Source organism: Hemitrygon akajei, chromosome 5 (genome assembly GCF_048418815.1).
Source record: "Hemitrygon akajei chromosome 5, sHemAka1.3, whole genome shotgun sequence".
NCBI lineage: Eukaryota > Metazoa > Chordata > Chondrichthyes > Myliobatiformes > Dasyatidae > Hemitrygon > Hemitrygon akajei.
Window position 1 is genome coordinate 10525371 of NC_133128.1, and position 23734 is coordinate 10549104.

The following is a 23734-nucleotide window of genomic DNA, read 5'->3' on the forward strand; positions in this document are numbered from 1 at the left end:
AGAAAATAGGTTCAGGAGTAGGCCCTTCGGCCCTTCGAGCCTGCACCGCCATTCAGTATGATCATGGCTGATCATCCAACTCAGAACCCTGTACCTGCTTTCTCTCCATACCCCCTGATCCTTTTAGCCACAAGGGCCATATCTAACTTCCTCTTAAATATAGCCAATGAACCGGCCTCAACTGTTTCCTGTGGCAGAGAATTCCACAGATTCACCACTCTCTGTGTGAAGAAGTTTTTCCTCATCTCGGTCCTAAAAGACTTCCCCTTTATCCTTAAACTGTGACCCCTCATTCTGGACTTCCCCAACATCGGAAACAATCTTCCTGCATCCAGCCTGTCCAATCCCTTTAGAATTTTATATGTTTCAATAAGATTCCCCCTCAATCTTCTAAATTCCAGTGAGTATAAGCCTAGTCGATCCAGTCCTTCTTCATATGAAAGTCCTGCCATCCCAGGAATCAATCTGGTGAACCTCCTTTGTACTCCCTCTATGGCAAGAATGTCTTTCCTCAGATTAGGGGACCAAAACTGCACACAATACTCTAGGTGCGGTCTCACCAAGGCCTTGTACAACTGCAGTAGATATCGCACAGGCATGCAGGCACACAAATCAACATATTCATTCATGTATAAATCAACACATTAAAACCACTAATTTGCATACAGATATAAAATGATAAATCTATATAGATATTAAGAAAAACCATGCAATTATGTAACTCTCACTTCGGCTAGCGGCTTAATCTAGGGGAAGACAGCCCCCAGCCCGGCCAAACTTCAGAAATCTCATTTGGGCGGGTGCTGCACGATGTGTTAATGTTACAAATCAGTACCACGAAATAGCAAACAGTACACAATATGCAATTAAACAATTGAGCTTTGTAATTCTTCATTTGACTATATGGTTAGTAAAGAAACAAAAAAGAGAGAAAAGGGCCCATTCGCATGAAACAGCGCAACACTAGAACTCACTGATAAGGCCGTTTGTCCACCATCGACCTCCTCCGATCGTCATTGACCTTCGCTCCAAGTCCACTCGGTCCGGCAGTCTACCAACTCTCTCTATTCTCGTCTTCTCTCCTCATCTCTCCCCGGCAAAAGACCGTGAATTCCCGGCTCCCAGACACACAAGAAAGAACAACATCCCACTCATTGGCTAATGTGCCCCATTATATCTAGTCATAACCCAAACATTGCTGCTACGGAGAACCTATTACCTTAGCAGTGGAACATTACAGAGGAGCCATTACATTAACAGTGAAACCTTACAGCGTGTTACACTTACAATCACATTTACACACACACTCATTCACACCATGCTACTCATGCAGATGTATACACTGATACACACTCAAATGTATACACTCACATCCTGCAACATGCTCACACCCATATATATTCACTCATTTGTATTCATTCTGCTCCTCTCTGTAAGGAATTTGTAGATTCTTCCTGCATGGCATGGACTCAGGCTGGAAGTTCAAGGTTAAAGTTAGAAATTCAAGTAAATTTATTATCTAAATACATATATGTCATCACATACAATCCTGGGATCCATTTTCTTGTGGGTATACTTAATAAATCCAATAACCATAACAGAATCAATGAGAAAACTGCAACAACAGGATAGACAACTACAATACAAAAACAACAAACTGTGCAAATACAAAAATAAAAAAAGAAAGAATGGTAATAATAAATAAATATGCAATAAATATCGAGAACATGATATGAAGAGTCCTTGAAGGTGAGTCCATTGGTTGTGGGAATATTTCAATGAAGGGATAAGTGAAGTTAAGTTATCCCCTTTGGTTCTGGAGCCTGATGGTTGAGGGGTATAAATGTTCCTGAACCTGGTGATGTGAGTCCTGAGTCTCTTGTACCTTCTTCCTGATGGCAGCAGTGAGAAGAGAGTATAACCTGGTTGGTGGGGGTTCCTGATGCTGGATGCTGCTGTCCCATGACAGTGCTCTATACAGATGTGCTCAGTGGGTGGGAGGGCTTTATCTGTGATGGTCTGGGCCATATCTAATCCTTTTTGTAGGATATTTCAATCAAGGGCATTGGTGATTCTGTACTAGGATGCCATGCAGCTAGTCTTCACACTCTCCACCACATATCTATAGAAATGGGTCAAACTTTTAGTTGTCATGCCGAATCTTCACAAACTTCGAAAGAAGTCAAGGCACTGCCATGCTTTCTTTGTAATTGCACTTACGTGCTCTGCTCAGGACATATTCTCTGAAACGAGAACACCGAGAAATTTGCTATGCTGTGTTTCCCAAACAAAAAATATATGTATATATCAGACCAATCAACACTCCTGTATACACACATATTGACATATACCATATCCTATACAGAGATGTGCACACATGTAGGAACATCTATATAAATGTATGCATCCAGTGATGATATATTCATGAACACATTCATATGTACACATACTAACATGTTCACTCACACTCACTGTCACTCACATTCATGTAGATACAATCACAGACACTTACACTGACAAATGCTCCAACACGCTCACACCCATACACATTCACTCACACATATGCACACAAAACACATACACACATTCACAATTGCACACCTATGCTCACGCTCATACATTGACATTCATTCTATGCTCCCACACTCACACAACTCTCGCACACACATGATATGCACTATCACTCTCATGCACACATACGCATTCTCTCATATAAAACATGCAGACACACCACACACATATACACATAGGCAAATACACATGCATGTGCACAGACACAGACACACAAACGTACACACAACACAAAACACACATATGCACACTCTGTCTTACACACATACACAAATACACATGCACACACACTCTTTCTCTTTCTCTCTCTATCTCACACACACATGCTCTCTCTCTCTCTCTCTCTCTCTCTCTCTCTCTCTCTCTCTCTCTCTCTCTCTCTCTCTCTCTCTCTCTCTCTCTCTCTCTCTCTCTCTCTATTAACCCACTATTTATAAATCTGTTAAATCACTCATAAATATCTATACATCTTCTTTCTTTCACTTGACTTCCGGGGAAGATCTGTTTCTCTGGATGATCAGAGGAGTGTTGCTGACAGCTTTGACAGATTGGGCTTCACATCCGTGGCTCAATGACGTCACCTGCACTGATCTTTGTCCGTGGGCTGACGGGGAGCTTGTTGCACTGAGTGAAAACATATGCCACTCCTGAAGATCAAGATCAGACTCCCTGGCCGAGAGCAACCTCAGATGTGGGAGGCTGTTCTAGCTTCTTTCCCCCCTCTCCCACTCCATTGCAGGACCATGCAACAGTTTCTGTCCGGAGACCTATTCTTCTGTAGCACAAGAGATCCAACAGGAAAATTCTAGTCAGCTTCAGATCAAAGTTTTCTGTACAGATGCAGCACTCAGCTTTATGGGAGCAGGTGACACTCTTCACCTGGACAAGGGTTTAAACCCCAAATGTTAAACTCCCACTGCGACTGACACCACCAAAACAGAAGTATGGTAGGTTCTATCATTTACTTATACAGGGATACCATATGGAACAGGCTCTTCCAACCTAATGAGCCACATGAGCCTAATGAGCAACCCACCGACTTAACGCTGGCCTAGTCACAGGACAATTGTTTCAGTTCTGATGACTGAATCGCTTCATCCTTGCAAACATCCTAGTGAGTCTGGGTTCCAGATTCTAACTACTCTTTACTTCCTCTCTTACTTGCGCTGCTGGTCTTTAGGGCAGCAATGAAGGTCCGCCATTCTTGACAGCATGTAGGGCTTCCATCATCATGTAAGTAGCTTCATCTCAGTTTTCACTGCTGTCCGTCATGCAGGATCCGGGTGGAGACTGAGGAGCACTGTCACACTCAGATGTGGAAGGATTCTTCTTTACTGGTTCCGAAACAGCTTTGTTTGACCAGTCAGGATTGACTGAGCTGAACCCCTGAACTTGAAGGACTGGCAGACCACTCTTAGTCTGACCTCTGCCCTTTGATATGTTTGCTGTAAGGCTGATCAACATCTTCACCCACTAACCCGCCCCACCACACCCCTCACCACCACTACTTTATCATTTTCTACCAGTGTCTACTTATGTACAGATACTTCTGCACCTAGCATCTCTTTACGGACATACAATCGATCTATGTATATAAGCTATCTATGTATTTATATTTATTATGTTTTTTTAGTTCACTGACCTCGTTATGAATACAGCAGGCATTCAGATACAGTGCCCTTACATTCATTGTGCCTTTAAAATGGAGCAATCTTTGTCCTTTATGCACTTGACTTCTCTGCGCTCCACCCTACTTTTCTCTTTTTTGCTGTTACTTTATGTTATCCACACTTCTCCCTTTTACTTTATCCAGACTTCTCCAATCTGTCAAACCCACCCTCCTACTATTTTGTTTAAAGCCCTATCCGCAGCCCTAGTTATGTGATTTTCCAGGATCCAGGTTCCATCACGGTTCAGGTGGAGCCCATCCTTCCTTCCCCAATACTCTTGTCAGTTTCCCATGAATTCAAACCACCTCTCCAACACTAATCCTTGACCCATGCATTTAACTCTCTAATCTTCTTAATCCTGTGCCAATTTGCACGTGGCTCAGGTAGTAATCCAGGGGTAACCACCTTTTTGGTTCTGCTTTTTAATTTAGTCCCTAGCTGCTCAACTTCTCTCAGCAGAATCTCTTTCCTCGATCTACCTATGTCATTGATACCCACATGGACCACAACCAATGGATCTTTCCCCTCCCACTGCAAATTCCTCAGCAGGTCAGATAAGATGCCCTGAATTTGGGCACCAGTCAGGCAACACAGCCTTTGGGATGCTCTATCACCACGACAGAGAACTTAGTCCATTCCCCTAACTATACTACCCCAATTGCCACTACATTTCTCTTCTCTTCCCCCTCTTGAATGGGTCCCTGAACTATGGTGCCACAGTTAGGATTTACCTGAATGCTTCAGTTTCTGACACCAAATTCAAGCAGGTATCTTGTGCTTTTATAAATCTATCTATCTCAAAATACCAGATAGGCTAAGAACATAAATGTGTTTGCTTTACCAGATAAGTATAATAATGAAAGATCAGTCAGGGAAGAACCAGACCAGCAGTTAGATGTCAAGGAAAGTGTTGAAAGGCGAAATAACAGGTATGATGGGCCAGGCAGATTATTTTAATGCTAGGAGTATTATGGGTAAGAATGATGAACTTAGAGCATGGATCAGTGCATGAAACTACAATGTTGTAGCTATTATGGACACTAGGTTGCGTGAGGGACAGGAAGGGGTGATTGATGTACCAGGTTTTCCAAGTTTTAGAACAGATAGAGGAGGAGGTAAAAGAGGGAAGGTGTTGCACTACTAATCAGGGCAAATACCACAGCTGAACTTAGAGGAGACATAATGGAGATGTCAGACGCTGAATCCACTTAGGTAGAAATCAGGAATAGGAAGGGTGCAATCACACTGGTGGAATTGTACTAGTGACTGCCTAATAGCCACTGGGACATTGAGGAACAGGTATGTCATCACATTAAGGAAATGTGTAAAAATAATAAGGTTGTTGTCATGGGAGATTTCAAATTCCCTAATATAAACTCATACCTTCTTAGTGCAAGGGGTTTAGATGGGGCAGAATTTGTTAAGTGTATCCAGGAAGTTTTCTTAAATCGCTACGTGGATGGTCCAACAAGAGTAATGGCCATACTGGGCCTGGTGTTGGGTAATGAGCCTGGCCAGGTGACTGACCTTATAGTGGGTGAACAGTTAGGGAACAGTGACCCCAATTCCTTAACATTCAGGATAGATATAGATAAGGTCCCAATACAGATCCCTGTGGAACACCACTAGTCACCAGCGGCGAAGCAGAAAAGGCTCCCTTTGTTCCCACTTTTTGCATCCTGCCAATCAGCTTCCGTTTTATCTATGCTAGAATCTTTCCTGTAATACCATGGGCTCGTAGCATCTGGAGTATTGCGTACAGTTCTGGTTGCCCCACTATAAGAGGGATGTTGAGGCTATGGAGAGGGTGGAGAAGAGGTTTGCTAGGATGCTGCCTGGTTCAGAGTGCATGAGTTATCATTGGAGACTGGGTAAACTTGGGTTGTTTTCTTTGGAATGCTGGAGGTTGAGGGAAGATCTGATTGAGGTTTACAAGACTGAGAGGCTTAGATAGCGTGGACAGAGAATATCTGTTTTCCAGGGTTGAAATATCTAACACTGGAGGGCACATTGAAAGTGAGAGGGGGTAGATTCAAGGGGGATGTGAGGGGTAAGTTTTTTTACTCTGAGGTTAGTGGACGCCTGGAATGCACTGCCTGGGAGGGTGGTAGACGTGAATACAGTACAGGGTTTTAAGAGATGTTGGGATAGGCACATAGATTTTGGAGATGGAGGGATATAGACATGGTTTAAGTAGGAGAGATTAGTGTTTGGGTGTTTCTGATTTGCTTTTTTGCTAGCCAACGTTATGGACAAATGTCTTGTTGCTGTGCTGTGTTGTTCTATGCTCTATGTTAATTATAGTGTTTCCTCCAGAGAAAGTGCAGTTGAGGTAAACAATAAGGTACAAGGCCATAATAAAATAGATTTTGAAATCAAGAATTTAACCTATCATACCAGGGTACCATATTATAAGACTATAAGACCATAAGGTATAAGTGCAGAAGTCGGCTATTCGGCCCACCGAGTCTGCTCTGCCATTCAATCATGGGCTGATCCAATTCTCCCAGTCATCCCCACTCCCCTGCCTTCTCCCCATACCCTTTGATGCCCAGGCTAATCAAGAACCTATCTATCTCTGATTGTGCAGATTCTTGCAGCCATGTGCAGACGAGTGACCATGCCAAGCTGTTCTGTATTCAGATCCGATTCTTTCTATGGAACATCAATAGGGACAGGCTAAATTTCTTTGGCCTTCTGAGGATAGAGAGGCATTGGTGAGCTTTCCTGGCCAGAACATCTACATGTTTTTGCCAGGACAGGCTTTTGGTGATGCTCACACCTAGGAATTTGGGATTAGTGTAGTGTTAGTAAAGATGGGTGGTCAAAGGCATGGGTGGGGTTAGTTGCAGAGTCTGTTTACGTGATAACTCTACATACTTTAGTGATCCTCATATAGAAAGTTCTCACAATCATGTAGTTCTATCCCATTCAAGGGAGAGATAGCTAAACGGTGCATACAACACAGTGACTTGCAGGGCCACATGTGGAACACTGCTAAAATGACACACGAGGTTCTGTAGTTGCCGGGATTCCAGAGCAAAACACACAAAATGCAGGAGGAACTCAGCAAGTCAGGCAGTACCTATGGAGAGGAATAAACAGTGAATATTTCAGGTTTAGACTCTTCACCAGGACCGGAAAGGAAGGAGGAAGAAGCCAGATTTAAAAGATGAGGGGAGGGGAAGGAGTCCAAGCTGGCAGGTGATAAGTGAGACCGGGTGAAGAGGAAGGTAGGTAGGTGGGGAGGGGGGGGGGTGATTTGAGAAGTTTGGAAGGGATAGGTAGAAAAGGTAAAGGATGATAGGTGGATTGGAGAAGAGAGTGGACCATGGGAGAAAGGGCATAGAGGGAGATGATAGGCTGGTGAGGAGAATGGTTGGCCGGGGAGCCAGAATCTGGACTGGAAAAAGAGAGAAGGGGGAGGGTGGAGAAATTACTGGAAGTTGAAGAAATTAACGTTCATGCTGTCAGATTGGAGGCTACCTGGATGGAATATAAGGTGTTGCTCCTCCAATGTGAGAGTGGCCTCATCATGACATTTAAGGAAGCCATGGACCAACATGCAGGATACTTGGTAGTGTGGAGGAGCAGAGGGATCTGGGGGTACATGTCCACAGATCCCTGAAAGTTGCCTCACAGGTAGATAGGGTAGTTAAGAAAGCTTATGGGGTGTTAGACTTCATAAGTCGAGGGATAGAGTTTAAGAGGCGCGATGTAATGATGCAGCTCTATAAAACTCTAGTTAGGCCACATTTGGAGTACTGTGTCCAGTTCTGGTCGCCTCAGTATAGGAAGGATGTGGAAGCATTGGAAAGGGTACAGAGGAGATTTACCAGGATGCTGCCTGGTTTAGAGAGTATGGATTATGATCAGAGATTAAGGGAGCTAGGGCTTTACTCTTTGGAGAGAAGGAGGATGAGAGGAGACATGATAGAGGTGTACAAGATATTAAGAGGAACAGACAGAGTGGACAGCCAGCGCCTCTTCCCCAGGGCACCACTGCTCAGTACAAGAGGACATGGCTTTAAGGTAAGGGGAGGGAAGTTCAAGGGGGATATTAGAGGAAGGTTTTTTACTCATAGAGTGGTTGGTGTGTGGAATGCACTGCCTGAGTCAGTGGTAGAGGCAGATACACCAGTGAAGCTTAAGAGTCTACTAGACAGGTATATGGAGGAATTTAAGGTGGGGGGGGTTTTATGGGAGGCAGGGTTTGAGGGTCGGCACAACATTGTGGGTCGAAGGGCCTGTAATGTGCTGTACTATTCTATGTTCTATGTTCTATGTTAGAATGGGAATAAGAAATGTTTAAATTCAAAGTTCAAAGTCAATTTACTTTCAAAAAATGTATATGTAACTATATACTACCTTGAGATTTATTTTCTTTTTAGGAATTCATAGTAGAACAGAGAAATACAATACAGTAGAATCAATGAAAAACTTCTCACAAAGACTGACAAATAACTGATATGCAAAATAAAAGAAACTGTGCAAATAAAATCATGATACTGAGAACATGAGTCGTAGAGTCTTTCAGAAAGAGTCATTAGACCTCAACCATCAGGATGTTTAATCAAAGAGGATAACTTCACTCAATTTCACTTGCCCCACCAATGAAATCTTCCCACAACCTATGGGCTCACTCTTTATCTCGTGGTCTTGATATTTATTGTTTATTTATTTATTATTATTATTTCTTTATTTTTGTATTTGCACTGTTTGCTGTCTTTTGCATATTGGTTGAATGCCCAATGGGTGTGGTCTTTCATTGATTCGATTATGGTTATTATTCTATGATAGATTTGTTGAATAACAAGAAAATGAATCTCAAGGCTGTATATGGTGACATACATGTACTTTGATAATAAATTTACTTTGAACTTTGAACTTTGAAAATGAGTCCATTGGTTGTGAAATCAGTTCAGAGTTGAGGTGAGTGAAGTTATCCTTGCTGGCTCAGGAGCTTGATTGAGTGTGGGGTAATAACCATTTTTGAACCTGTTTGTGTGGGACTTAAGGCTGCTGCACCTCAATCCTGATGGCAGAAGGGAGATGAGAGCATGGTCTGAGTCGTGGGGGTCCTTGATGATGGATCACAATGGAAATGGTAAGTAGAATTAATATGAGTCACCACTGAGAATAAGTTATGGCCTTACAAACTGTTGGTAAGAAGATTGCCAGTGGGTTCAACGCATCAGACAAAAAGAAATAACACACCAGTCACCATTATGGAAAATCTTCCCAAATGCATCAAGACCGAACATTTACGCATCCAAAGATCTAATGATTAAATTGCAATCAGGCAAATTAATGTAGTCACACGCCTTGTTTTTCAACTGCTTGTGCAGACTGCATGAGTCTGGCTGTCTGAGGCAATATTACATCACTGCAGGCATGTCACATGATACTTCTATCAAGTAGAATCGCAATCTGAAGAAACAAACAGATTCCAAGCTTATTCACAGATATGGGTAAACTGCAGTATATAGGAATATTTAAAGAGTATGATACTATAAAAGATAGATGGAGCGAAAACAGTAATAATGTTATCACATGTAAACCATGCTCACTACTCTATAGGGCACACTGCTTTAATATTCTCTAGTTGATTGAACAGATTACATGTATGATGCACACCCTCACATACATGATATGGTAAACAGTTTGCACATGGCAAATACTATGTACATTGAACAGGAACATGCCACAACATTTGTCAAATGATTGCACGCGATAGTGGAGATAGGGTTTGCAGTCTTTGCAAGTGAAATAATACATTTTAATACATTGAATTTCTGCAGCTGTTGTTTGCCTTCACACTTTTTTTTTGCAAAGATAGTTTGGCTTCAGTATTCGGCAAGAGAGTACAGCCCGTTGTCTGTCAGGGTGGGGGGAGGAAAAGGACTCAGCTCAGAAGCTGGTATCCCAAAGGAGAACAGTAATCAACCAGGCTTCTATTCCGTGACCCCGTCTACCCTCCTCACAGCTGAAATGTATCACTGTTAATGTCACCTAAGGACACAAGCCTCACTCCCAGGTCTGATTAGATGCCAACACTCTCGAATCATGGGTATATAATGTCTAAAGAGTCAGATACAGCCTTGGCTTTTAGCAGAGAGAGAAAAATATAATGGTGGGGAAAACATGAAGAATGAAATTAAATGTGAATATACATTCAATTCTAATCTTTAATCTTTAATTTTTATTAATCTTTGTCTTCACTCTACCTCACACACAGCTTTAATCTCTTCGCTTAGCTCATTGGTTATGAGCAGTGATGCAGTTCAGAATCAGAATCAGCTGGTGTGTGTTCCATTGATTTCCCCTTCCCAAAATCCACAATCAATTCTTTGGTTTTAATGATGTTGAGTGCAAAGTTGTTGATTTGACACCACTCAACCAGCTGGTCTATTTCACTCCTGTTAAACCTCCTCGTCACCGTCTGAAATCCTGCCAACAGCAGTTGTGTTTTTTGGCAGATTTATAGATGGCATTTGAGCTGTGCCTAACCACACAGTCATGGGGGAAAAGAGAGTAGAACAGTGGGCTAAGCATGCATCCCTGAGATGCGCCAGTATTAATTATCAACAAAGAGGATATGTTATTGTGGATGCACACTGACAGTGGTCGCCCAGAGATGAGGTCAAAGATCCAGTTGCAGAGGGAGGTACAGAAGTCTAGGTTTTGGAGCTTGTTGATTAGTACTGAGGTTATGATGGAGCTGAACACTGAACTGTAATCAATAAACGCAACCTGACAGAGGTATTGCTATTGTCCATGTGATCCAAGGCCTAGTGGAGAGCCAGGGAGATTGCATCCACTGTAGACACATCGTGGCAATGAGCAAATTGCAGCTGGTCCAGTTCCTTGCTTAGGCAAGAGTTGATTCTGGCCATGACCAACTCCATCATAGGCTCCCTTAAATATTTCACCGGTTACCCAACCTCACTGGTAAAAGCATGCTTGCAATGATCACATTGGCACTCCATCTGTTAATGGAAAGACCCCTGCAGGTTATACTCTTCAAGTACTCATCTAGATGTATTTTAAATCTGAACAGGACACTGCTTTTCACACGGTGTGATCTTGGACCCTGCAGTTGTTGAACACTGCTCTAATGAGACTATCTATTTTAGTTGAGCATGTTATTGCTTGCATTAATTTAATCTTTATATCTTTGGGGTTTTAAAAGCTCATCAGAATCAGGTTTATTATCACCAGCAAATGTTGTGAAATTTGTTATTCAGCAACAGTACATTGCAATACATTATAACAGAAACTAAATTACAGTAAGAACTATATATTTAAAAAGGTGAAATAAATAAGTCGTGACAAAGGAGATAAAAAGTAATGAGGTAGTATTCATGGGTTCAATGTCCATTCAGAAATCTGATGGTAGAGGGGAAGAGCTATTCCTGAAACACTGAATGTGTGCCTTCCGGCTTCTGTACCTCTGCCCAGATGTTAGCAGTGAGAAGAAGGCATGTCCTGGGTGCTTGAGGTCCTTAATAATGGATGCCATCTTTTAGAGGCATCGCTCCTTGAAGATGTTCCGGATGCGGGGGAGGATAGTGCCCATTATGTAGCTGAGTTCACAGCTTTCTGCAGCTTAATTCAGCCCCACCACCCCATACTAGATAGTGATGCAGCCAGTTAGAATGCTTTAGAAATTTAGAACTTTAGAAATTATCGAACATCATTGGTAACACTAAGTCTCTTCAAACCACTGGTACGCCTTCTTTAAAGCTGCATCAATATGTTGGGCCCAAGATAGATCCTCAGATGTTGACACGCAGGAATTTGAAGTTGCTCACCCTTTCAACTACTGAGCCCTCGATGTGAACTGGTGTGTGTTTCCTCATCTTACCCTTTCTGAATCCACAATCAATTTTTGTCATAGGATTAGTAACTCTTAAAGTACAATTTACAATTACAATTACAGTGCACTAATATTATTTTGTGACTGTATGTGCTGTGTGTGACTGTATGTACTGTGTTTTGCACCTGGGCCCCAGAGGAATACTGATTCACTTAACTGTATACTTATGCATGGTTGAATAACAATTAAATTTGAACAAGCAATTTCACAAAAAAAATGTGTTTAAGCTTGGTCTAATATTATAGCCAACAAATATCCCTGGACTCTAATTCATTTACTTTTCTCTACGTAGATTAGTTCCATAACATCTTGGATTACTTTTCTCCAACATATGTTTAGTCCAGTTCCAAAATCATGTTGTTAAACATGTAACCTGTTGCAGTTGTTTTGAATCCGTGGAACACATTCTCCTTCACTTTGACTTGCAATTCATGGGGTGGGCAGAGGTGTCACTACTGAGCGGATGGGAGGAAGGAATCCAAAGTGACCAAGTTCAGACATTAAAGTCAAAGTTTAATTCGTTGTTCTATGCACAAGATGTTGGTGACCATAAGACCATAAGATATTGGAGCAGAATTACGCCATTTATCCCATTGAGTCTGCTGCGCTATTTCATCATGGCTGATCCATTCTTCCTCTCAGCTCCAAGATCCTGCCTTCTCCCCATATCCCTTCATGCCCTGACCAATCAAGAATCAATCAGCCTCCTGTGGTAAACCATGTATACCACGCCCCTCTGCTGACTGCTCCTGTGGCTCCTCCCACAGACCCCTGGGAAAAGGTGATTGTGTCATTGCTCCTCCCACAGTCCAGGGCAGTTATTCGGCATGGACGTGGTCCATTTTACTGCTAATAAAAGCCTTTCAGTATTTACTCTACTTCCAGTCTTTTGGAATTATTGATAGTGCATCACCTCTGCCTTAAATATACCCAGTGACTTGGCTTCCACAGCTATCAGTGGTAACAAATTCCACAGAGTCACCACAGTCTGGCTAAAAGAATCCCTCCTCATCTGCATTCTAAAAGGACAGCCCTCATTTCTGAGGCTGTGTCCTCTGGTCTTAGACTCTCCCACCATAGGAAACATCTTCTTGGTGAAGAAGAAAGAGGGTCATTGGCTTGGCTAATATTTATTTCCAACTTCCTATTTTTCCAAGCAGTCAGGAGCAGTTAAGGAACAATATTCCAATGAATGACCAGTCTTTGACCAGAAACATTAACTCAATTTCTCCCTCCACCGATGCTGTCTGAGTGTATCCCCTACTGTTCAGAGCATCCACTATTTTCAGTTTCTACCTCAGATTTCCAATAGCTGCTACTTTTTAAAAATTTCAGTTAAGGGCCATCGGCATTAGTAGTATAGGATGGACCATGTTGGATTAGAGTGTAGAGATGTTATTTTTCTAATAAGTTCCTTGTAGTTTAACATTCCAGTGCTTGCTTGTACTTTTATATAATCACGTGCATACACAGTGATGTTTGCAATAATTACAATAAAGTTGCTTCTGTATTTTTCTAGAAGATTCTTAGCTTTCAGGTGTCACACTACTTGAATCTGGCTATTTTATAGGTTAATTGTTATCTCTGGAATTTTGTTATCCCTAGGCCTAATTATCCCTTAGGGATTGTTACCCTAATCCCTAGGAGCGTAGAAGGTTGAGGGGGGACTTGAGGAGCATAGAAGGTTAGAAACATAGAAACATAGAAAATAGGTGCAGGAGTAGGCCATTCGGCCCTTCAAGCCTGCACCGCCATTCAGTATGATCATGGCTGATCATCCAACTCAGAACCCTGTACCTGCTTTCTCTCCATACCCCCTGATCCCTTTAGTCAAAAGGGCCATATCTAACTTCCTCTTAAATATAGCCAATGAACTGGCCTCAACTGTTTCCTGTGGCAGAGAATTCCACAGATTCACCACTCTCTGTGTGAAGAAGTTTTTCCTCATCTCGGTCCTAAAAGGCTTCCCCTTTATCCTTAAACTGTGATCCCCTCATTCTGGACTCCCCCAACATCGGAAACAATCTTCCTGCATCTAGCCTGTCCAAACCCATTAGAATTTTATACGTTTCAATAAGATCCCCCCTCAATCTTCTAAATTCCAGTGAGTATAAGCCTAGTCGATCCAGTCTTTCTTCATATGAAAGTCCTGCCATCCCAGGAATCAATCTGGTGAACCTTCTCTGTACTCCCTCTATGGCAAGAATGTCTTTCCTCAGGTTAGGGGACCAAAACTGCACACAATATTCTAGGTGCGGTCTCACCAAGGCCTTGTACAACTGCAGTAGAACCTCCCTGCTCCTGTACTCAAATCTTTTTGCTATGAATGCCAACATACCATTTTCCCTTTTCACCGCCTGCTGTACCTGCATGCCCACCTTCAATGACTGGTGTACAATGACACCCAGGTCTCACTGCATCTCCCCTTTTCCTAATCGGCCACCGTTCAGATAATAATCTGTTTTCCTGTTCTTGCAACCAAAGTGGATAACCTCACATTTATTCGCATTAAATTGCATCTGCCATGAATTTGCACACTCACTTAACCTATCCAAGTCACCCTGCATCCTCTTAGCATCCTCCTCACAGCTAACACCACCGCCTAGCTTTGTATCATCCACAAACTTGGAGATGCTGCATTTAAATTCCCTTGTCTAAATCATTAATATATATTGTAAACAACTGAGCCTTGCAGTACCCCACTAGTCACTGCCTGCCATTCTGAAAAGGTCCCGTTTACTCCCACTCTTTGCTTCCTGTCTGCCAACCAATTCTCTATCCACATCAATACCATACCCCCAATACTGTGTGCTTTAAGTTTGCACACTAATCTCCTGTGTGGGATCTTGTCAAAAGCCTTTTGAAAATCTAAATATACCTCATCCACTGGCTCTCCCCATCCACTCTACTAGTTACATCTTCAAAAAATCCTATAAGATTCGTCAGACATGATTTTCCTTTCACAAATCCATACTGACTTTGTCCGATGATTTCACCTCTTTCTAAATGTGCTGTTATCACATCTTTGATAACCGACTCTAGCATTTCCCCCACCACCGATGTCAGACTAACCGGTCTATAATTCCCCGGTTTCTCTCTCCCTCCTTTTTTAAAAAGTGGGGTTACATTAGCCACCCTCCAATCCTCAGGAACTAATCCAGAATCTAAGGAGTTTTGAACAATTATCACTAATGCATCCACTATTTCTTGGGCTACTTCCTTAAGCACACTGGGTGCAGACCATCTGGCCCTGGGGATTTATCTGCCTTTAATCCCTTCAATTTACCTAACACCACTTCCCTACTAACATGTATTTCCCTCAGTTTCTCCATCTCACTAGACCCTCGGTCCCTTACTATTTCTGGAAGATTATTTATGTCCTCCTTAGTGAAGACAGAACCAAAGTAGTTATTCAATTGGTCTGTCATGTCTTTGTTCCCTATGATCAATTCACCTGTTTCTGACTGTAAAGGACCTACATTGTCTTAACCAATCTTTTTCTTTTCACGTATCTATAAAAGCTTTTACAGTCAGTTTTTATGTTCCCTGCCAGCTTTCTCTCATAAGCTTTTTTCCCTTTCCTAATTAAGCCCTTTGTCCTCCTCTGCTGGTCTCTGAATTTCTCCCAGACCTCAGGTGTGCTGCTTTTTTTTGCTAATTTATATGTTTCTTCTTTGGACATGATACTATCACTAATTTCCCTTGTCAGCCACAGGTGCACTACCTTCCCTGGTTTATTCTTTTGCCAAACTAGGATGAACAATTGTTGTAGTTCATCCATGCGATCTTTAAATGCTTGCCATTGCATATCCACCGTCAACCCTTTAAGTATCATTTGCCAGTCTATCTTAGCTAATTCACATCTTCTACCTTCAAAGTTACCCTTCTTTAAGTTCAAAACCTTTGTTTCTGAATTAACTATGTCACTCTCCATCTTAATGAAGAATTCCACCATATTATGGTCACTCTTATCCAAGGGGCCTCGCACGACAAGATTGCTAACTAACCCTTCCTCATTGCTCAATACCCAATTTAGAATGGCCTTCTCTCTAATTGGTTCCTCGACATGTTGGTTCAGAAAACCATCCCGCATACATTCCAAGAAATCCTCTTCCTCAGCACCCTTACCAATTTGGTTCACCCCATCTATATGTAGTTTGAAGTCACCCATTATAACTACTGTTCCTTTATTGTACGCATTTCTAGTTTCCTGTTTAATGCCATTCCCAAGCTCACTACTACTGTTAGGTGGCTTGTACACAACTCCCACCAGCGTTTTCTGCCCCTTAGTGTTATGCAGCTCTACCCATATCGATTCCACATCCTCCAGGCTAATGTCCTTCCTTTCTATTGCGTTAATCTCCTCTCTAACCAGCAATGCTACCCCACCTCCTTTTCTTTCCTGTCTATCCCTGCTGAATATTGAATATCCCTGGATGTTGAGCTCCCATCCTTGATCACCCTGGAGCCATGTCTCTGTGATCCCAACTATATCATATTCATTAATAACTATCTGCACATTCAATTCATCCACCTTGTTATGAATGCTCCTCGCATTGACACACAAGGTTGAGGGGGGACTTGATAGAGGTATTTAAAATTATGAGGGGGATAGATAGAGTTGAAGTGGATAGGCCTTTTCCATTGAGAGTAGGGGAGATTCAAACAAGAGGACATGTTGAGACTTAGGGGGCAAAAGTTTATGGGTAACATGAGGGGGAATTTCTTTACTCAGAGAGTGGTAGCTGTGTGGAATGAGCTTCCAGTAGAAATGGTAGAGGCAGGTTTGGTGTTGTCATTTAAAGCAAAATTGGATAGGTATATGGACAGGAAAGGAATGGAGGGTTATGGGCTGAGTGTGGGTCAGTGGGATTAGGTGAGAGTAAGCGTTCAGCACGGACTAGAAGGGCCGAGTGGCCTGTTTCTGTGCTGTAATTGTTATATGGTTATATGTTTATAGTCTGAGTATGAGACAACTTCATTTTATCCACAGCTTCATTTTCCTTGTCTTTTCTTTGTTTTTGTAATACTTAATAACATGATCATTAGAACCTCTGGATCCCAAAAGCATCAGGACATCACAAAGCACATTTCTTTCACTGAAGTGGATTAGTGAATGTGGGCCCCACCCATCCCACAATATCTTTGATTTCCAAAATCCAAGCCAGAAGGCAGCTGAGTGTAAGAACAAGGACCATTAGGCTGGGTAACAGCCTCTCATCACTAGCCTCAGCAGTATCCAGGATACCTTCAAGAAGCATCGTCTCAAAAAGATGGCATCCATCATTAAGGACCCCCATCACCCAGGACATGCCCTCCTCCTATTACTACCATCGGGGAGGCAGTACAGGAGCCTGAAGACACACACTCAATGATTCAGGAATAGCTTCTTCCCCTCTGCCATCAGATTCCCGATGGACTTGAACCCATGAACACTACCTCACCTTATTAAACCTGATCCTGATTCTGATTGCCCCCAGACTGTGAGACTTCTGAGCACCCTGCCACTACATCTTATTTATCACATGTCCAGTAGCAGTATTACTGTTGTATACTTAACTCTTTGACTTATATGTACTTTATATCAAATTGTACATCTATAGAATGCTTATTTTTAGCTCTTAATGTTCTGTTTTGTACTCTATGTGATATATGTACTGTGTTTTGTACCTTAGTCCCTGAGGAACATTGTTTCATGTGTACAGTTGAATGTCAATAAACTTGAATTTAAACTTATGTTGATCTGGTAGTTTTGTGATTACCATTGCTTGTGTTTACTTGTAATCCAGAGTTTGTTTAATCACTTCAATTAAAATCCCCATCACCTATGCATAGTTCCTAGCATTTGGTACCTAGTGATTCTGATATATGTAGCTACACAGCATCTGGGCTCTTCGTGCTTCCCCATTCCCTTGCCTACTTCTTCAGCTTCTGCTTGGTACTGCACAAGCACTGCCGGACGGCTGTAGTAACGCGCAGTAGGTGTGAATGGCGTGAGAGTTAAATTGTAAAGTGAGCTTTTTTGACTGGATCCCCTAAATTGATTTGATTGAGTCTATCTTTAAAAATATTAATGTCAGAAATACTGTGCAGGTCTGGCGGCAGAAGGTTCCACTCTCTTGTTGATCTTGGGTAGAGGGAGTACTGGTAGAAAACCTTGTTGAAGGAAGGGGTTTCCAGTATGTAAGGTCCAGTTTGCTGTCGAGTTGAATTGACCCTGTGACGAATTTGGATGTTTGTTGGAGCGATGTCGTGAACTTCTGAAAATGGTGATTAACCGTAGTTTAGTACGTTGGTTTTCAAGAGGTTCCCATTGAGGGTTAGAGAGCATGTTCGTGACACTGGATTTCCTGCTGTAATCGTTTAGCACAAAGCGAGCATCACAGCATTGGATTTTTTCAATGGACTTCTTATTGTTAGCTTGGTGGGGATCCCATATGGCTGCGCAATACTCAAGCTTTGTCGGACAAGTGTCTTGTATGCCATGACTGCATGAGAGGAAGTTTCTTCGCAGGACACCCAGCATTTTGTTTGCTTTGGCTGTGATCTGATTGATGTGGCATGTCCAGTTAAGATCCTTGCTAATTTCAACACCCAGATATGGGTGGTGGGTGACTGATTCAAGAATCTTTCCTTTCATGGTATACGTCGTGTTGATCGATTTAACTTTGTGACTGACATAACATGGAATAACCTCCAGGACTTGGCCGCTGATGCTGCATTTGGGCCTCCCAGCATCCAAATCTCCCTGACTAATTTGGATATTTCTCTGGAGAGACTAAATTAACCACCAGGCCCCATTGTTCTGTGGGTCTTAATTGGGACAGTCACTGCACACATTGGAAAGAACAGAATGTACGAGAGAACCATGGCAAATTATATTGTGGCAAAATCAGTTTGTATGGTAATTGGAGATATATTCATCTAAACACAAAATCAAAGCTTTTTTGTACTTTGAACCCAACCACAGCTATATTAAAATCAAAATTGTGTAAGCTCTTCAACAATCAAAGAGGACCTAAAGTAGAAAATAGCAGCTATATTTAATTAGGAGTTTGAGGAGATTTGATACGTCACCAAGGACTTGCAGATTTCTTCAGTTGTGCTGTGGAGAGCATTCTGACTGGTTGGATCACCGTCTGGTATGGAGGGGCCGTTGCACAGGATGAGAAAAAGTTGCAGAAGGTCGTGAACTCAGACAGCTCCATCATGGGCACAAGTCTCCCTAGCATGAAGGACATCTTCAAAAGGTGATTCCTCAAGAAGGCAGCATCCATCATTAAGGGACAACACCACCCATTGCACCCTCTTCTCATTACTAACATCAGGGAGGAGTTACAGGAGCCTGAAGACCCACACTCAATGCTTTAGGAACAGCTTCTTCCCCTCTGCCATCAGATTTGTGAATGCCCACGAACCCATGAACACTATCTCACTCTTTGCTCTACTTTTACACTACTAATTTACTTTTTAATATTTTTATTGAAAATTAAAGTGTTTTAATGCACTGCACTGTACTGCTGCCACAAAACAACAAATATCAGTGACAGTAAACTCGATTTTGATTCTGAATCTGTGATTAAACCATAAGACATGGGAGCTGAATTCAGCTATTCGGCCCATCGAGTCTGTGCTGCAAATGATAGATGGTTGTATCATTCACTGTTGGATCAATGTTACATCGATATTAGTGAGCTGAACGGAGTCTTTGCTTTCAGAAAATATTATTAAAAATAACAAGTTTGATTTTACTCAGATGTTGGATGAAATTATTACACTCGTAAAACTAACAAAATAGGAATATTGGACATGAAATGATGGCACATAGACAATCACTGGCAAATTGTAGGGCTAACCATCTGATAGCACTTTTAAGGTATGTTGAGGAATACTGGAAACTGAGTAATCAAAGAGAACAATTTGCCATCTTGACAAATCTGTTTCACATATGAAAGTCTTCATCCTCCTTCAACTGTTACTCTGCTCATTGCTCTGTGAATAATATCATACGGAAAATAGGAACAGACAGACTTATAAATATGCGTACAGCATTTTTTACTTGGATGGACTAAGATGCATCTTGTCTGGTGGAAACTTGTCTCCACAAATCCTCTTCTGCTGGCAATGAGGATACTTGGCCAGACCCAAGTGCCTGTCATTGAACTGCCAAATTTAGCCAGGGTGTCCTCAACACCGTACTTATTTGTCATCATACTTGCCACAGACAGCTGTGGAGGCCAATTCACCAAGTATATTTAAAGCAGTTTGATCAGTTCTTGATTAGTTAGGGTGTTAATAGTTTTGGGAAAAAGGCAGGAGAATATATATATAAAAATATAGGATTGGGATTATATATCAGCTATGAATGACGTCAAATGAAGAGCGTCTGTTGGCTCTGGGCCTGTATTCACTGGAATTCAGAAGAATGAGGGGTAACCACATTGAAACCTATTGAATGATGAAAGGCGTTGATATAGTGGATGTGGAGAGGATGTTTTCTGTGGTGGAAAAGTCTAAGACCAGACATCACAGTCTCAGAATAGGGGTCATCCTTGTAGAATGGAAATGAGGAGGAATTTCTTTAGCCAGACTGTGGTGATTCTGTGGAATTCTTTGCCACAGGCAGCTGTGGAGGCCAAGTCATTAGGTATACTTAAGGCAGAGGTTGATAGATTCTTGACTAGTCAGGGCATGAAGGGATATGGGGAGAAGTCAGGAGATTGGGGCTGAGAGGAAAATTGGATCAGCTCTGACAAAATGGCGGAACAGGCTTGAGAGGCCAAATAGTCTAATTCTGCTCCTAGTCATATGGTCATTCAATAATTATGTTGGGGAGAATCACCCAGAAGAAAAAAGTGTATGACAAATCCTACTTTTGAGCAGCTAAGTTGCCACTTGGAGGAAATTTTGATCAGTCTTTTACCTCTATAATGCTGCACTCCCCCTGATTTCCTCAAGTAGTTTGCCTTATGGCTCCAGATTCCAGCATTTGCCTGTCTCATGTGTCTCTGATGTCTTGGAATTTATAATGGTCCCATCAAATCCAGGACAGTAGAGTACAGAGGCTCATTGAATCCACACCAATCATTTACCCTAACCCTAAATTGATCTCCTATTTTTATTCTCCCCACTTTCTCACCAACTCTCCCAGGTTTTTCCTCTCACCTGTAGAGTAGGTGCAATTTCATAGTTGCTAATTAATTAACCAATCAGTTTTGTAAAGAAGGATAGGAACCAGAGGAAAGTTCATTATGACATGCCTGTCAGTTTAACTTACCAATCCCATTCTGATATATCTGTCCATGGCCCTTCCACTGCTCAGATGCTAATCTCAGGTTGGAGGGGAAGCAGCTTATTTTTCATCTGGACAAACTTCAAACTGATGGCATCAATATTCATTCCTCCATCTTTCAGTAATCTCACACAACCATCTCCTTTCCTCTTTTCTATTGCTTTTTCTGGCTACCCCTCACTCCTTCTCTACTGCTCATTTGCCCATCATCTCTCTCTGGTTCCACTCCTCTTTTCCTTTCTTCCATGGTCTACTGTCCTCTCATATCACATTCCTTCTTCTACAGCTTTTAACCACTTTCTTCAATCACCTTCCAGCTTCTTATTTTATGCCCCTGCCCAGCCACCTAACCCCTCACCAGGCTTCACCTATCACCTGGCAGCTTGTACTTCTTCTGGTTTCCCTACCTTCTTATTCTGGCTTCTTCTTCCTCCTTTCCATTCCTGAAGTAGGGCTTCAGCCCAAAATGTCGACTGTTCATTCTCGTCCATAGATGCTTCCTGACTTGTTGAGTTCCTACAGCATTTTGTGTGTGCTGCTCTGGATTTCCAGCAGAATCTCATGAGTAGTTTAGTATTTAGAAATACAGCACAGAACAGGCCCTTCTGGCCCTTTGTGTCATGCTGACCTAGTAACCATTGACCTAATTATGGCATTCTGAGTGTGTGTTGCTCACTATTTTGCTCTCTGTTTGCACTATTTATTTAATTTTATATTTCTCATTGTATTTTTATGTACTGCGCTGTATTGTTTCTGCAAAACAACATAATTCACAACATGTGTCAGCAATAAGAAACCTGATGCTGATTCTGATACCTACCTACCTTTAAACCTTCAGTAATCTGTGGAAGTGCAATGTAAGATTCCTCTGTTATTCTATAGTCTTCCTGCCAGGCATTGTATATCCACTTGCAAATAAAGAAACTGCTGGAGGAAGTCAGTGTTTCATTTTGCCTGATCTGCTGAGTTTCTCCAGTCCTTCTAGTCCTGACGAAGGATCTCGGCCCAAAACGTCGACAGTGCTTCTCCCTGTAGATGCTGCCTGGCCTGCTGTGTTCCACCAGTATTTTGTGTGTGTTGTTTGAATTTCCAGCATCTGTAGATTTCCTCGTGTTTTCTCCAGCAGTTTGCAGGTTGCTCCAGATTGCAGCGTTTACCGTCTTTTGTGTCTCCATCATGTATCCCCCTTGTTGTTTTTCCTCAATTCAGCACCTTGCTTTCTCCAGACTAATTTCAATATGCTTTTTTACGTCTCTTCATAACATTCTGCTGAGTATAGCTTCTCTCCTCCAACATGGCCACTCTTTTGAAGGTCTTGATGAAGTGTCTCGACCTGAATTGTTGACTGTTTACTCCTTTCCATAGATACTCCCTCTTCCAAGATGACCACAATCTTGTTGTTGTTTGGAGACCTGCGTGCATCAATGACCTAGAGAGCTATGAAATCTGGAGTCAGGGCTTTATACTTTGGCTCTTGGTAGGGACACCCACATCAAACACGTCACAGGGCAGAGGCCAGACTAAGAATGGTCCACTTGTCCTCCAGATTCTGGGGTTTAGCTCAGGGCTAACAACCCTGACTGCTAAAAGAAAACTGTTACATAAACAGTAATGAGGCATATATCTATGCCTGAGTGCGACACTATCCCTGAGTCTCCACCTGGGATGTGTGGTTGATAGTACTGAAAATTGAGAGGAAGCTGCTGGCATGATGAATGAAGCCCTGAACGCCACCTTCATCGCTGCCATAAGGCCCAGTGCCGTAATGGGCAGTAAGTAAGAAATAGACGCTGCCTAATCTGCTCAGTTCCTCCAGCATTTTTTGAGTGTAACTCTGGATTCCCAGCATCTGCAGAATCTCTGATGTTTACCCTTTTCAAATTTCATCAGCAAACTTTTTAGCCTTTGACATTTAAACCTATTTGTTGGCATAATAAATGGAGGAATCAGAATGGGATTTCAGGAACTCATAGACTTATGGAAAACTCTGAACATCCTCTACATAGCACCATCCAGAGACAGAGAAGCAGTTTCAGCGACAGGTTACTATCGATGCAATGCTCCTCAGACAGGATGAAGAGGTCAATACTCCCCAATGCCATTAGGCTTTACAATTCAACCGCCAGGACTTAAGAACTTTTTAAAAGCTATTATTAATGCTTTTTGAGATAGTGATTTAGATGCATATCATATTTTTTTTTACTGAGTTAAGTATTGTATGTAATTAGTTTTGCTACAACAAGTGTATGGGACATTGGAAAAAAAAGTTGAATTTCCCCATGGGGATGAATAAAGTATCTATCTATCTAAATGATCTAGAAA